Here is a 15,943-nt window from a genome sequence, read left to right as displayed (position 1 = left end):
CTGCACACTGGGTTTACATTTTCATTGATATTTACTACCACCCCCAAGGTTGCTTTTTTTTTGGTCTGTTGCTGCCAGCTCAGATCCCATCAGTGTATATATGAAGCTGAGGTTATTGCCATAATATGCATCATTTTACACTTGCTCACACTGAATCTGATTTGCCATTTTAATGCTCATTTCCCCAGTTTGATCCTTTTGGAAATCCAAATAAACAGTGTCTGTTGATGGACTCATTCCTGTCCATGTTTATTGGCGTTTTTAAAGAACTCTGAAAGGTTAGTGAATCAGGACAGACCTTTGCAGAAGCCGTATTGTTTTTTATTCAACAGAGCTTGTCCTTCTATATGCTTGACAATTTTATCTTTAATACTGCTTTCCATCTATTTATCTGGAACAGATGTTAAAGTAACCAGCCTCTTAATTCTTCATTATGCTGGATGTTTTAAAAGGGCAGGAGGGAATGTTCCATAGTAATTAACACTCAAGAATTATTGTAAAATGTTGGTGAAGTGGGAGTAAATGTGTTTTTAGCAAGTAAATAAAGTGTTCTTGCTTAAAGGTGGCAATGTAGATACAATAAATTTATCAGAATATTAATTACATTTCTGAATGGAAAGTTTATTAGCCTCACTTGATTTTGTAGAGCTTTGTACAGCAAACTTTTCTATGCACAGAGCTAGGTGCACCATTGTGACTTTTGGGAAACTTCTGCAAAAGTATACAACTCTAGCCGTATGTCACGGCTGGGGCCAGGTCAGGCAATGTCCAGGGGCAGTCTAAGGTCTGTAGCTGGTGAGCAAAGAGGGTCCAAGGCGCCAAAACCAAATCACAGTCCAGGTATCGCAGGTCAGAGGTTCAGAAGCCGAAGTCAGGGGGTCCAGGAGTCAAAGCCAAAGTCAGGGGGTCCAGAAGTCAAAGCCAAAAGCCGGAGTGGCTGCTAGAATGTCAGATAAGTGACTAGTTGCTTCCACAAAGCCTCCTCCCAAAGCCCACAGCTATATAGCCCTCTGCTGTCTGTTGCCCATTTGGGCTAATTGCTGGCTCAGAGAGGCAGCCAGGATCCTGCTGAGACTAAAGCATCCTCACTCCTAGAAGGGCCAGAATCCTTTCAAAACTCAGGGCTCAGGGAGCGTCTTGCTCGTGAGCGTGCCGCCCTCCTCCGATCCCTGAGGTCCTGACGAAGGCGGTCACGCACACGAGCCACCCGAGAAGGCGAGGCAGGGGGGCTTGGATCTTCTCCAGCAGGAGGCAGGGGCACTGGTGCAGGTGGCAGGGGCACAGTTTCTTCTGCAGGCTCAGCTTCTTCTGCAGGGTTCCCAGCACCCATGACACCATACAGAATAGTCTTGTGGTGGTTTCCAGTAGCAATGGACAAACAGAAGGAGTGGACAGATGACAAGGATAGCCTGAAACCATTTATTTCAGCACAATTGTCAAGACTGCCAAAGCTGAGTTGGGCAGTGGCCAGCACAACAGCTGTACCACTATTTCAGTCTGTAAAGGGAACCTGCACAGGTTGGAGACCAGTCAAATGCCTCTACAGTGGGGCCATACAAGCCTCAACCCCAGTGGCATCCCTAGCCATGAAGGGCTGCCAATCCCCAGGTGGGGGCAGGGGATCCCCTGGTTTGGAGGTCCTCCCCCCCACTTCAGGGTCATCGGGGGGGGGGGGGGGGGCAGAGGGAAATGTCTGCTAGGCACTCACTCCCTATTGAGACCAAATTCCCATAGGGAATAATGGAGAACATAAGAACATAAGAGAAGCCATATTGGATCAGGCCAATGGCCCATCCAGTCCAACACTCTGTGTCACACAGTGGCCCCCCCAAAAAAGGAGGTTCACAAGTGGGGCTAGAAGCCCTTCCACTTGCCCCCCCCCCAGCACCAAGAATACAGAGCATCACTGCCCCAGACAGTTCCAATAATATGCTGTGGCTAATAGCCACTGATGGACTTCTGTTCCATATTTTTATCCAAACCCCTCTTGAAGCTGGCTATGCTTGTAGCTGCCACCACCTCCTGTGACAGTGAATTCCACATGTTAATCACCCTTTAGGCGAAGAAGTACTTCCTTTTATCCGTTCTAACCTGACTGCTCAGCAATATCATTGAATGCCCATGAGTTCTTGTATTGTGAGAAAGGGAGAAAAGGACTTCTTTCTCTTCTTTCTCCATCCCATGCATAATCTTGTAAACCTCTACCATGTCACCCCGCAGTCAACATTTCTCCAAGCTAAAGAGCCCCAAGTATTTTAACCTTTCTTCATAGGGAAAGTGTTCCGAATCTTTAATCATTCTGGTTGCCCTTTTCTGCACTTTTTCCAATGCTATAATATCCTTTTTGAGGAGCGGTGACCAGAATTGCACACAGTACTCCAAATGAGACCGCACCATCGATTATACAGGGGCATTATGATACTGGCTGATTTGTTTCCAATTCCCTTCCTAATAATTCCCAGCATGGCATTGGCCTTTTTTTATTGCAATCGCACACTGTCTTGACATTTTCAGTGAGTTATCTACCACGACCCCAAGCTCTCTCTCTTGCTCAGTCTCTGCCAGTTCACAACCCATCAACTTGTATTTGTAGCTAGGATTCTTGGCCCCAATGTGCATTACTTTGCACTTGGCCACATTGAACCTCATCTGCCACGTTGACACCCACTCACCCAGCCTCAACAGATCCCTTTGGAGTGCCTCACAATCCTCTCTGGTTCTCACCACCCTGAACAATTTAGTGTAATCTGCAAATTTGGCCACTTCACTGCTTACTCCCAACTCCAGATTGTTAATGAACAAGTTAAAGAGCATAGGACTGTACTGAGCCCTGCGGCACCCCACTGCTTACCGTCCTCCACTGTAAAGACTGCCCATTTATACTCACTCTCTACTTCCTATTAATTAGCCAGTTTTTGATCCACAAGAGGACCTGTCCTTTTACTCCATAACTCTCGAGCTTACTAAGGAGCCTTTGATGAGGAACTTTATCAAAAGCTTTCTGGAAGTCAAGGTAAACATCTATTGGGTCCCCTTTTGTCCACATACTTGTTCATCCCCTCAAAGAACTATCACAGGTTAGTGAGGCAAGATCTTCCCTTACAGAACCCATGCTGAGTCTTCCTCAATAACTTGTGTTCATCAACGTGCCTACTCATTCTGTCCTTGATAATGGTTTCTACCAACTTTCCTGGTATTGAAGTCAGACTGACTGGCCTGTAATTTCTTGGATCTCCTCTGGAACCCAGCATGGTGTTGGCCTTTTTTTATTGCAATCGCACACTGTCTTGACATTTCCAGTGAGTTATCTACCACAACCCCAAGATCTCTCTCTTTTGGTCAGTCTCTGCCAGTTCACACCCCCATCAACTTGTATTTGTAGCTGGGATTCTTGGCCCCAATGTGCATTACTTTGCACTTGTCCACATTGAACCTCATCTGCCACGTTGACACCCACTCACCCAGCCTCAACAGATCCCTTTGGAGTGCCTCACAATCCTCTCTGGTTCTTACCACCCTAAACAATTTAGTATCATCTGCAAATTTAGCCACTTCACTGCTTACTCTCAACTCCAAATCATTAATGAACAAGTTAAAGAGCAAGGGTCCCAAGTACTGAGCCCTGCGGCACCCCACTGCTTACCATCTTCCACTGTGAAGATTGCCCATTTATACTCACTCTCTGTTTCCTATTAATTAGCCAGTTTTTGATCCACAAGAGTACTTGAGAATTTATCTGTGGGTATCTGGGGCTCTGCAGGGACTGTTTTTTTGAGGTAGACATACAGCATCAGATGCCTCTCCTCAAAAGACTCTCCAAGTTTCAAAAAGATTTAACCAGGGAGTCCAATTCTATGAGCCCCAAAAGAAGGTGCCCCTATCCTTCATTATTTCCAAAGGAAGGAAGGCATTTAAAAGGTGTATGGTTCCTTTAAATGTGATGGCCAGAGCTCCCTTTGGAGTTCAATTGTGCCTGACAGAACCTTGCTCCTGGCTCCACCTCCAAAGTCTCCTGGCTCCACCCACAAAGTCCCCAGATATTTCTTGAATTGGACTTGGCAAGTAGCTACAGTACCATCATGCCCACAGGACAGCACAGCCAGGATGGATAGGAACCCAGCACCAGAGGCACAGGAGCATAGGCTATGTTCTTGTCATGTGCCACATCTCTTTAAAGGCATTGACTCCCACCAAACAGAACAGAGGCAGCTGCACAAAAAAGGAGACTGTGGGCCCTACCACCCCACACGCCAGGAGCAATCCTATGCAGGTCCACCCAGAAGCAAGCCCTGTATTAAGCAAAAATGGAAAGTTGCACACGGATAGCAAAATCAACAGAGGCCAGCCATGGATGCTTGGCAGTCATCATTGGGGTCATGTTTGAACTGCACTGAGCCTGGCCCTGGGGGATGCCCTGGATGACCACTGCCACTGGTGGAGCAGAAGAAAGGCCTGCCGAGATGGAGTCCATCACTACTGAGCTGGGACACTGTGGTTTGGCGGTATGCTGCTGCCATGGCTGAACTGGGTCAGCAGGCCTGTGACAGAGAATGTGGAATTACAGTGACAAAGGGGCATTCCCATGAGATGAACCAAATCCTGAAAGGTCTTCTGGCCTTTGTGGCTGCTTTCCCCACTTATCTGCCCTGTTGGCGAGTTACACAATCATAGCAACTGGTAAGCAACCTGTGCACCCCCCCCCCCCCCAGGACTGCACTGCATTATTCTTGCAGTGAGGATTCTTGTGATTCAGAGCAGATGTCCCTAGAAAGGACAAGAAATCCCTCAAGGTTAGAGGAGTTCTGCCCCAGAATGCTGCAGGAGAGAAAGCGATTTCCTGGAACTGCTATTTATATTATTGAGTTTGGGATGGGAAGCCAGCCAGTCCTCCGCTGGAGCTTGCAACAGACCGAGCTTCGCTCCTGGGCCAGAATAAGTGGCCATTTGGGGGAATATGTTTGACCAACTTACCCAAAAGTGACTAAGTAACATGCGGGCCCTGCACACCATCTAGATAGCACATGAGTTTATAGTAGGGAGAGAGATGAAGCATTTTTGCCTATGTTATTTTATTTCTTCCGTTCACTTATGATATGCCTGTAAATCGTTGTGAGTTTTAAATAAACATTTTAACTGTTGAAGGAGTGAAGTCCCTCTTTACCACATAGTTCCCCCAACTGCTTGGAAGCTCTAGGAGTGGTTAGGGAATCCCTAGGAAGCAGAAAAGTGTAACATTGCCTGTTGTCAACTCTCCAAGGGAACCCCAAAGATCCCTGGGAAGCCGTGGTGCAGGAGAGCCAGTTTGGTGTAGTGGTTAAGTGTGCGGACTCTTATCTGGGAGAACCGGGTTTGATTCCCCACTCCTCCACTTGCACCTGCTGGAATGGCCTTGGGTCAGCCATAGCCCTGGCAGAGGTTGTCCTTGAAAGGGCAGCTGCTGTGAGAGCCCTCTCCAGCCCCACCCACCTCACAGGGTGTCTGTTGTGGGGGAGGAAGGTAAAGGAGATTGTGAGCCGCTCTGAGACTCTTCGGAGTGGAGGGCGGGATATAAATCCAATATCTTCTTCTTCTTCTTCTTCTTGTGACCAAAAAGGGAGGTAGGGCAGTGGTGGAAGCAAACCTTGAGGCAGTGATGTGGAACGGCCCCTTCAGGTCAGAATTCAAGGAGAGGTAGACAGAGCTTGGGCCCTCCAGGTGACACAGCCCTGGTCTGTCACAGCTCATAAAGTAGAATTTTCACTCACAAAACTCCACAGCTTAGAGGCAACATCGGTTAGGATTTTTCTCTTTGTCCATTGCTAGTGGAAATGAACACAGGACTACTCTGCATGGTGGATTTGTGCACTTCTGCAGAAGTTTCCTGGAGGTACATTCCAAAGTCACAGTGGTGCTCATAGCCCCCACCCCACCCCCAAGATAGATAGGCCTTTCAGTTAGGATTCTTGTGATTAGATAGGTCAGTTTTGAGTTGGATTCCTAGCCTCTGATTTAAGCCATACTATTCCACTACATGCTATGAAAGAGAGAAAATCGACTTCCAGATTGCCAATTATGCTGAGGTACTCTGATAAATTCCAAGGAATTAATTGTTTTTAGGGCACTTCAGAGACAAAACCTATGTGATAGAACAGGTTCTAAGGTTAGACAAATCTTGACATCCATCCTAAAACCCACTGTTTGCAATTCCTCTGCAGATCTTGCTACACACAATCTGGGCTGGGTACATGTAAAGGATAGCCATTATCTTAGCTACAGCACCTCTAACTTGGCCGTACTGAAGGAATTTGGCAACTTCTTATTTCACACATATAATCTTGGCATAACATATGTTTTACTGGAAAGTCTGGGATTATTTTTAAAAGGTGTTTGTAAGGTAGTAGCTACTGAAGGGAAAGAGAAACACACACAATATACAGCAGTGGAAATTAATCTGTTCTGAGTTCATAGTAGCTAAGTTCTGCTCCTGTGATCACTTTTAAACTCTGTATTACCTCAGAGTCCAATTATAAAATTATGAAAACTAAATATAGAAAATGTTCTATGAAAAATATGTGTTTCAAACACCTTTTGGTATATTTCTGGAATAGTTAAAAGCAAGACTGTTCTTAAACATAAATACTCTTAATAAGTAACCTTTTTTGGTAAGTTTTGACTTTAAGTGAGCAAAATGGCAGGAAGGATTAAAAAGTTGTCATGCTACTGACAACAATTATGCCAGAGTTTATTCTGGGTTAAGATCCTCGCTCTGCTGTGGAAGCTTGCTGGGTGAACTTGGGCCATTCACCTTCTCTCAGCATAACCCACTTCACAGGGTTGTTGTGAGGATAAAATGGAGGAGAGGAGGAGGATGTCAGCTACTTTTGGGCTCCCACTGGGGAGAGAGGTAGAGTCTAAATAAAGTTTAAAAAAATAAGATAAATATATATTTTAAAATTATATAACAGTGCACAAAAGTGAGTTCGGACTACAAATCACCACTGATTCATAGTGAGACTAATGCCTATACTGAATGACAGCATATGAGAAACTACAGGGGAGCCATACTGTACTCTCATCAGTGATTATGGCTGCACTCTTTCGCAGATATACTAAGAGAGGAGAATACTAAAACTAGGAACAGCAATTGCCCTTAGACTATACATGATTGCCAATAGAGAATCCATGCTTGCCCATAGGGATTAATGGAGACCAGGCTTGCCCTAGGGACAGCAATTGCTCATAGACAATACATGATTGCCAATAGAGAATCCATTTTGCCTATAGAAAATAAGGGAGACCCCACTGACCCATAGGGTATAATGGAGACCATGCTTGCCATAAGGACAGCAATTGTCCATAAATTATATATGATTGTCAATAGAGAATGCATGATTGCCCATAGGGAATAATGGAAACCACACTTGCCCTAAGGACAGAGATTGCCCATAGATTATATATGATTTCCAATAGAGAATACACAATTATTGTTAGGGAATAATTGGGACCACACTTGCCCACAGGCAATAATGGAGACCACACCTGCCCATAGGCAATAACGGAGACCACACTTCTCCTAAAGACAGTGATTGCTCATAGACTATACATTATTGCCAACAGATAAACCATGCTCACCCACAGGGAATAATGGAGACCATACTTGCCCACAGCGACTAATGGAGACCACATTTGCCCTAAAGACAGTGGTTGCGATTGCCAACAGAGAATGCATGGCTGCCTATAGAGAACAATGGAAACAACACTTTCCCTTAGGGAATACTGGGGACCAGGTGTTCCCATAGACAAGGGGGAAAAGTCCCATGGTATTCACGCGACCGAGACCCGAGTGACGGCAAGCGACATAGAAGTTTCCCCTTAGATTCCTTTAGGCCAGCGGGGGGGGGGGGGGTGTTGTAGCGCGCCTGAATACCAACAGACATAACCTCCTTGGCATCCAGGCGCGCGAGAGATCCGGTTTACGAAAAGCAACTTAGAGGCTTCCCCTTAAATTGCTTCTGGCGGGGGGGGGGGGGGTTGTCATACGCCTGAATGCCCAGAGGCATCATTTAAAAAGATGCCATTTGCACTTTTTGTTAAGCTCATGGAGGAGCTAGAAAGAAACATTAAAAGTTAAACAGCAGTTTCAGGAACCCACAGAATGGATGAATTCCTTGGTGACTGTAGAGAAATCTCATGGGAAGTTGCAAATATGTCTAAATCCCAGCAGCCTGAACAAGCATATTAAAGGAGGAGAATTTCAAACTCCCTGCTAGTGAGGAAATCATAGCGAATTTTATAACTGCCTTTTCCCCTCAGCATATTAAATGCCTCCTCTGGTTTTTGGCAATTACAGCTTACAGAGGAAAGTTCCAAATGCTGCACATTTAATACTCCTTTTGAAAAATACAATTTTCTGTTACTTCCATCTGGCATTTCTTCAGCTCCCAAAGGGTACCATGAAACCATTCCCAAGATATACAAGCACACTGTGGTAGTTGACATTCAGTGGATGATATCACTGTTTTGTGTTTCTACCAGAGAGGAATATGATCAGAGGCTTCAGAAAGTCTTGGAAACAAGCAGAGCAGCAAATTTTAAATTAAACAAAACAAAATATGTATTTGGAAGATCTGAACGGACAATTTCTGGGTGATATCATCTCCATAGTGAGGGTAAAACCTGACCAGTAAAAAACTGAGCCTGTCAAGATGATGCCACAGCCCCAGTCCAAAAAATCATAGAATCACAGAGTTGGAGGGGGCCATACAGGTCATCTAGTCCGATCGCCTGCTCAGTGCAGGATCAGCCTTGGTTAAAACAATTTTTATTGGTAGCATATGGTAATAAATCTATTTCTTACATCTTTAATAACTTATTTTATCTATCCCATATATTACTTTCGACCCACCCCTCCCCCCATTACTTGACCCCCGCCGGTGTTATTTACTTAAAATGCTAATATTTAAAGGTACCCTTAACTGTTGAAACAAAAATTTATATTCTTCTTCTTTCTAAAGCTTATCAAAAATTGTCCAATGTCCTTTTATTTTCCACTCTTCTACATATCTTCTAAACCTTTTCCACTCCGCTTTAAAAATTTCTAAATTATAGTCTCTTAATATTTTTGTTAATTTGTCCATTTCACTCCATGTCATAACTTTTATAATCCAGTCCCATTTCTCTGGTATTTTTTCTTGCTTTCACAACTGCGCATATAATGTCCTAGCAGCTGAAAGCAAGTACCAAATTACAGTTCTATCTTCTTTTGGAAATTTTTCCATTTGTAATCCCAACAGAAAAGTCTCTGCAACTTTCTTAAATTCATATCCCAAGATCTTAGAAATTTCTTGCTGAATCATCTGCCAATACTTTTTTTGCACTTTCACAAGTCCACCACATATGGTAGAAAGAACCTTCATGTTTTTTACATTTCCAACATCTGTCTGGCATCTTATTGTTCATCTCTGCCAATTTTTTAGGAGTCATAGACCATCTATACATCATTTTAAAACAGTTTTTAATACTATGACACGTCAAAAGCTTCATAGAATTCTTCCACAAGTATTCCCAAGTTTCCATCTGTATTTCTTTATTTACATTAATTGCCCATTTAATCATTTGAGATTTCACTACTTCATCCTCCGTAGGCCATTTTAAAAGTAATTTATATATTTTTGAAATTAATTTTTCATTATCTCCAAGCAGAACTTTTTCCATTTCTGTTTGTTCTTTTCTTATTCCTTCAGTTTTGATATCATTATCCACCAAACTCTTTATTTGTTACATTTGGAACCAATCATATTTATTATTCAGCTCTTCAGCAGTTTTCAATTCTATTTTGCCACCTTGTATTTTTAATAATTGATTATATGACAACCACTTTTCTTCACCTATCTCAGCCGTTATTTTTATTACTTCAGCTGGCACTATCCATAACGGTCTTCTCTCATCTCCATATTTCTTATATTTCATCCATGTATTTAGCAAATTATTTCTTATATAATGGTGACAGAAAAAAACGTCCATCTTTTTTCCATAATACAAATACGCGTCCCAGCCAAATTTATTTCCGTGACCTTCCAGCACTAAGAGTTTTTTATTTAACAGCATTATCCATTCTTTTATCCACACTAAACAAACTGCTTCCTGATATAATTTTAAATTCGGTAGTTAAAATCCACCTCTCTCTTTTGCATCTGTCAAAATTTTCATTTTGATCCTTGGTTTCTTCCCAGCCCACACAAATTCTGAAATTTTTCTTTGCCATTTATCAAATTGTTTACTATCTTTCACAATGGGAATAGTTTGAAACAAATACATTATTCTTGGTAGAATATTCATTTTAATTGCAGCTATTCTACCCAGCAATGACAAATTAAGTTTATTCCATTTTCACATATCTTCATCCATTTTATGCCATAGCTTCTCATAATTATTTTTAAACAGATCAATATTCTTCATTGTTATCTCCACACCCAAATACTTTACCTTAGAGGTGACTTCACAGCCCGTTAGTCTCTGCAATTCTTGTTGCTTATTTATTTGCATATTTTTACATAGAAATTTTGATTTTTCTTTATTAATACAAAGTCCCGCCAACTCCCCATATTCTTGTATTTTGGCTAACAACAAAGGTGTGACTTGTATTGGGTTTCATTTATAAACATTATATCATCTGCAAATGCTCTATATTTGTAAATAAATACTTTTATTTTTAATCCTTCTATTTCTTTATCTTCTTGGATCTGCATCAGTAATATTTCAAGAGTCATTATAAACAACAGTGGTGAAAGCGGACAACCTTGTCTAGTACCTTTGCTAATTTTCATTTCTTCTGTAAGATCTGCATTAACACACAACCTTGCCCTTTGTTCGGAGTATATTGCTTTTATCATTCTTATAAAACTTTCTCCCAGCTCCATTTTTTCCATTACCGCGAACATAAAGTCCCAGTTTAAATTGTCAAATGCTTTCTCTGCATTTGCAAAGAGGTAAGGTAAGGTAAGGTAAAATTTTATTTGTATCCCGCCCTCCCCGCCTAGGCGGGCTCAGGGCGGCTAACAACATCTATACATATACAATAAATATAAGAGCTTAAAATTAACAATAAAACTTAAACTTAACATCATAAAAACCCATTAATGTATTTAAAATTCATAGTTTAATTTAATCTGGCAGCAATGGTGACATTCTGACGCTAATTTCTGCCAGCATAACTATTTCCATATTGACATAGGTCCTTGGACAGGACCATGTTGGCGTGTCCTTAATTAACAGCAGCAGTCAATATATGCTTGTTTAAAGAGGGTGGTTTTGCAGGCCCTGCGGAACTGATCAAGGTTCCGCAGGGCCCGCACCTCCTCAGGAAGCTGATTCCATAGGGCGGGGGCCGCTGTTGAAAAGGCCTGTACTCGGGTACTCTGGAGCCTGATCTCTTTCGGCCCAGGGATAGTCATTTTATTTTTACCAACTGACCTCAGTGCTCTCTGGGGTTCATATGGGGAGAGACGGTCCCTCAGGTAGGCCGGTCCTCGGCCATATAGGGCTTTAAAGGTAATGACCAACACTTTGTACCGGACCCGGTAGGTAATTGGCAACCAGTGCAGTCCGCACAGCCCTGGCCGTATGTGCTCCCATCTCGGGAGCCCCAACAGCAACCTGGCTGCTGCGTTCTGCACCAGCTGCAACCTCCGGGTCCGGCACATAGGTAGCCCCAAGTAGAGGGCATTACAGTAGTCCAATCTTGAGGTGACCGTTGCATGGATCACTGTTGCGAGGTCGCGGCGCTCTAGGAGAGGGGCCAACTGCCTTGCCCGCCTCAGATGGAAGAATGCTGACTTGGCAGTGGCTGCTATCTGGGCCTCCATTGATAATGAAGGCTCCAGTAAAACACCCAGGCTCTTTACTTGGCGCACTGATTTCAATGGCGCGCCATCGAAGGCCGGGAGAGCTATTTCCCCCCCCCCCCCGGAGCTCCGCGACCCACACAAAGGACCTCTGTCTTCGCTGGGTTCAACTTCAGCCCACTCAGTCCGAGCCACGTCGCAACAGCCTGTAAAGCCTGGTCCATATTCCCTGGGGCGGAGTCGGGCCGTCCGTCCATTAGTAGATAGAGCTGGGTGTCATCTGTATATTGATGGCAACCCAGCCCAAACCTCCGGGCAATCTGGGCAAGGGGGCGCATATAAACGTTAAACAACATTGGGGAAAGAACTGCTCCCTGAGGCACTCCACAATCTAGTGTGCGCCTCCGGGACCGCTCATCCCCAATAGCCACCCTTTGTCCCCGACCCAAGAGGAAGGAGGAAAGCCATCGTAAGGCCAACCCCCCAACCCCAATGTCGGCGAGGCGGCGCATCAGCAGCTGATGGTCGACTGTATCAAATGCCGCCAACAGGTCTAGTAGCATCAGTACCGCAACGCCGCCTCGATCCAGTTGCCGCCGGAGGTCATCCACCAGGGCGACCAGCACCGTCTCCGTCCCATGGTCAGGACGAAACCCAGACTGGCACGGGTCAAGAACGGAGGCGTCATCTAGAAACCTCTGTAGCTGCAACGCCACTGCCCTCTCAATAATTTTACCTTAAAACGGTAAATTAGACACCGGACGGTAATTCGCCAATTCAGCCGGGTCTGCTGTACATTTTTTCAGAAGAGGGCGGACCAATGCCTCTTTGAGAGGCGTTGGAAAATGCCCCTCTGTGAGGGATCTATTTATGATGTCCCGTAAAGGACATCTAAGCTCCCTCTGGCAAGATTTAATCAGCCAAGAGGGGCAAGGGTCCAGATCGCATGTTGTTGGGCGAGCAGCAGAGAGGATTCCATCAACCTCCTCCAGGCTGAGTGGGTCAAAGTGATCCAGCCCTAAACCCGAAGACAGGCACGGAGTTTCACTCACTGTTTCCAAAGTGGTAGGCAGGTCTTGGCGGAGCAACGAGATTTTATCTGCAAAATTATTTGCAAATGCCTCACAGCCAATCTCCAATTCTCTAACGTTTGGTTTGCCTTGTGGCAATGTTATAAGATCTCCAATTATTCTAAACAATTGTGCTGGGCGCGAACTTGCAGATGCAATCTTGGTTGCAAAGTAATTCCTCTTTGCAGCCTTGACTGCCATCTCATACGACTTCATAAATGTTCTGTAGGATGCTCTCGTTGCTTCGTCCCGAGTGTGTCTCCACTGCCTCTCTAGTCGTCTGAGCCCCTGTTTCAGCTAGCGCAACTCCAAGGTGTACCATGGGGCCAGCCTCACCCAGGGGCGCAGAGGACGCCGGGGTGCAATTTCGTCGATGGCCCTGGATAGTTGGCCATGCCAGGTCTCCACCAGGTCATCGAGGGAATTGCTAGTGGGCCAGGGATCCCTCAGGGCCATTTGGAACCGTTCCGGGTCCATCAGGCTCCGAGGGCGAGCCAAAATAGGCTCTCCGCCCAAACAGAGTTGGGGTGGCGTCCCTACACGGGCCTTAAGGGCTAGGTGATCCGACCATGGAACCGCTTTGGCAGCGATATCGTTCACCAAAATCCCGGACGCGAAGATTAGGTCTAATGTGTGCCCGGCCTGATGTGTGGGAGTCGTGACAAATTGAGAGAGCCCCAGTGTCTCCATGGAGGACACTAGGTCCATCGTTTGAGTGGAGGCCGTGTCGTCGACATGGACGTTGAAGTCGCCCAGGACTATAAGTCTCGGGAACTCCAACGCCCAGCCCGCCACTGCCTCCAATAGTGATGGTAAGGCGTTAGCTGGTGCGTTAGGCGGACGGTACACCAGCCAAACTGCCAGCCCCTCTCCAACATCCCACGCCAGGCCAGAGCATTCGATACCATCAATCTTTGGGTCCGGGAGAGCCCGAAAGGAGTAACCCTCCCGTATAAGTAATGCCACTCCTCCCCCCCGCCCGCTAATCCGTGATTGGTGCTACTTCCTTTTCTGGATGTCTTTCATAATATTCTACAATATTTACAACAGTTCTAATATTGTCTCTTATTTGCCTTTTGGGAAGAAACCCTGCTTGATCTTCCTTTATAAAATTTATCAAATATTGTTTAAGCTGTTCTGCCAAGATTCTTGTATATATTTTATAGTCATTGTTTAATAGTGAAATTGGTCTGTAATTTTTTACATTTGTGACATCTCTATCTTCCTTTGGTATCAACGAAATAACAGCTTACTTCCATTTGTTTGGTATTTTCCCTTTTATTCTTATCATGTTCATCAACTTTTGCAATTTTGGTATTAACTCATCTTTAAAGGTTTTAAAATATTAGCTATATATCCATCTGGCCCAGGTGCCTTTCTATTTTCCATTGCATTAATTGCTGCTTCAATTTCTATTTTTTCAATTGGATCATTCAAAACTTTTCACATATTTTCTGTTAAGGGTTCTATTTTTATCTTTTGTAGATTCTCATCCATCTTTTCTTTCTTTATTTTAGCACCTTTAAACAACTTGGCATAATACTTTAAAATTCTCTTTTTATTCCCTCTTGGCTAACCACCTCTCTTCCATCTACCACAATTTTATTAATAATTTTATTTTCTCTCTTTTTCTTCAGTTGCCAAGCCAAATACTTTCCATGTTTATTTGCTCCGTCAAAAGATTTCTGCTGCAGTCTTTTCAAATTCCATTCCAATTTTTTATTTAACAAATGTCTCATTTGCGTTTGTAATAGTGTAATTTCCCTTATAATTTTCTTTTTCCCTGGCCTTTTTCTCAACTCCCTTTCTTTTTTCTTTATTTCATTTTGAATGTCCGACAACTGTTTTTCTTTTGCTCTCTTATCTTTATTATTCAAAGTAATCAATATTCCTTTCATTACCGCTTTATAGGCATCCCAGACCGTCTGAAATTCTATATCCTCTTTGTCATTCATTTGAGAGAAAGCTTTAGTCTCATTTTCTAGGTATGTCACTATTTCTTTATTCTGTAGTAAATCTTCATTCAATCTCCATCTTCTCAACTTCTTAGACAATTTTGTAATCCACATTATTGGGTTATGGTCAGCCCCAATTTTATGTAAAATCTCTATTTTCCTTGTTATAAACCTAAATCTTTAGTGCCCCACAACATGTCAATTCTAGAAAAAGTTTTATGTCTTGCTGAAAAAAAAGTATAGTCCCGCACTTCAGGGTTAAATTTCCTCCATATGTCCTCCAAATTTTCTTGTTTAACCAATTCAAAAAAAGACTTTGGCAATTTTCCTTCTTTGTTATTATTTTTCCCCCCAGACCTATTCAGTGTGTTCTTAATTGTTCCATTAAAGTCTCCCATTATCAAAACTTGGTCATAAGTCAGCTCATCAGATTGTTGTATAATGTCTTTTAAAAAGCATCCTTTGCACCATTAGGTGCATACAGTCCCAATAACAATGTGTTTTTTTGCATTTAATATTATTTCTACTGCTACAAATCTTCCATCTTTATCTTTAAACACTAATTTTGGCTCCAATTTTTGTTTAATATAACAAATCACTCCCTTTTCTTCTGTTCAGCCAATGAAAAAAATTCTAAGCCCAATTGTTTATTCCATAAAAATTTGTAATCCTTTTGTTTAATATGCACTTCTTGAAAACAAATTATATTACAATTTTGGTTTTTAATCCAATGAAACTTTGCCCTTCTTTTTTGTGGTGAATTTAGTCCATTTACATTCCAAGACAATAATCTGTAATCCATCATGGTGCAAATTCTTTATGTTCTTCATAAAATCTACACAGTTCCTGTGCATTTGTCATTGTGATTCTTTTCCCCTGAAGTTCAAAGCTCAATCCTTCAGGTATTATCCATCTAAACCTCATTTTATTATCCCATAATTTTTCTGTCAGTTTTTTATATGTTCTTCTATCATTTATCACTTGCCTTGGAAACTCCTTCATGATTCTTACTCTGCTGCCTCCCACTATCAATGTCTTTTCAAAATTTTTACTCATGATCTTTCCCACCATTTCTTTTGTCATGTATCTTATGACA

This window comes from Heteronotia binoei, chromosome 2, assembly GCF_032191835.1.
Source record: "Heteronotia binoei isolate CCM8104 ecotype False Entrance Well chromosome 2, APGP_CSIRO_Hbin_v1, whole genome shotgun sequence".
NCBI classification, from domain to species: domain Eukaryota; kingdom Metazoa; phylum Chordata; class Lepidosauria; order Squamata; family Gekkonidae; genus Heteronotia; species Heteronotia binoei.
The sequence above is the reverse complement of the archived record's forward strand: the minus strand, read 5'-3'. Positions refer to the sequence as shown.